Below are 1,173 nucleotides of genomic sequence, written 5' to 3'. Positions count from 1 at the left end.
CAACAGATATGGCATCATAATATAAAGGTGCAGATATATTTGACTTTTTTTTTTGTAATATGATAAAATAATATAAAGCTTCAAAAATGGGGGATACAGCAAGATAAAACTTAAGTTCTATTCATTAAAGAGCAATGGTGTATTAACAATTGTCATGTTTTGCACAAAACTGAAGATGACAATCCCAATTTCTAGGTATCACTATTTGGCAAGGCCTGTTGTTTATTCAGATTCAGAATGTTTCTTTTCCTGTGAATATAACATTTGATTTTTGAAGGAAAACTTTATTACCTAACATTTTCAATGGAAATTGTGTATGTGTGCATTGCATTTCTCAGCCTGTATGTAAATCTAAGAATATCAGATAAATAAATACATCCATAGTAAATGTGGGGTTTTGTTTATTTACAACCATAAGAGATTTTGTACATAAATTTAAGTTTCTAAATATTTGATCAAGCAAATCATGGATAATTTCAAATGTTTACAAAAATAAAGAATACCTATATTTTTTTGTCTCTAAGTTTTTAGAACTACAGAAAAAACATCACAGTTTGCTACATATGAACAAAAAAAGTTTTAAAATTGATTTAATCGGATCTTTTAAAAATGAGGAAAACCAGTTGTGATATTTTACTTTTTATTGCAAAGTATCATTAACTACTAAAACGTTTTACAATTATTTGAAAACATTGAATACAATTGACCTCATTCCCTGTAAAACAATTATGAACAACAATTTGAAAAAAAAAAGAACTTGTATGAAAATGAAACTGTATAATTGGTGATTAACCACCAGTATTTCATCATTTTATGTGTTTGATTAATAATATCTGCAGTAAAATGTATGGAACATTTTACACAAGTTTCATCTATGTATTATTTCTCTTTTCTCTGGCCAGTACAGTACATATTTTCAGTTGATTAATAAGGAAGAGATTTTCCAAAATATTTTAACATGACTGCTCTTCCACACAATACTGAGCAAACCTGGTGGTAATATAACTTCAATCTAGAAAGAGAAAAATTAACAAAATACAAAGTTGATATCAAAAAAGTTTACCAAAGTTTTATACAAACTTAAAATTACTTAAATAAAAATAACAATTTAAATAACTAAAGTCCTAAGTAAAAAGACAACTGTAGGAGTCGTGGGAGGCAAGGCACACAGGG

The 1,173-nt window shown here is 27.3% G+C and overlaps 1 protein-coding gene across 1 annotated transcript in view; it reads right to left on the bottom strand.

Moving 5' to 3' along the window:
• Positions 1-423: 423 nt before the first annotated feature.
• The window catches only part of LOC106478858 (charged multivesicular body protein 2a-like), a 20,624-nt gene continuing 19,874 nt past the window's right edge, over positions 424-1,173 (bottom strand). The window contains exon 6 of the mRNA XM_013939432.2: positions 424-1,012. The gene's annotated coding sequence lies outside the window, so the exon portion shown is untranslated. The remainder of the gene's footprint in view (positions 1,013-1,173) is intronic.

Source organism: Limulus polyphemus, unplaced genomic scaffold (assembly GCF_000517525.1).
Source record: "Limulus polyphemus unplaced genomic scaffold, Limulus_polyphemus-2.1.2 Scaffold255, whole genome shotgun sequence".
Classification (NCBI taxonomy): domain Eukaryota; kingdom Metazoa; phylum Arthropoda; class Merostomata; order Xiphosura; family Limulidae; genus Limulus; species Limulus polyphemus.
The sequence above is the reverse complement of the archived record's forward strand: the minus strand, read 5'-3'. Positions and strand labels throughout refer to the sequence as shown.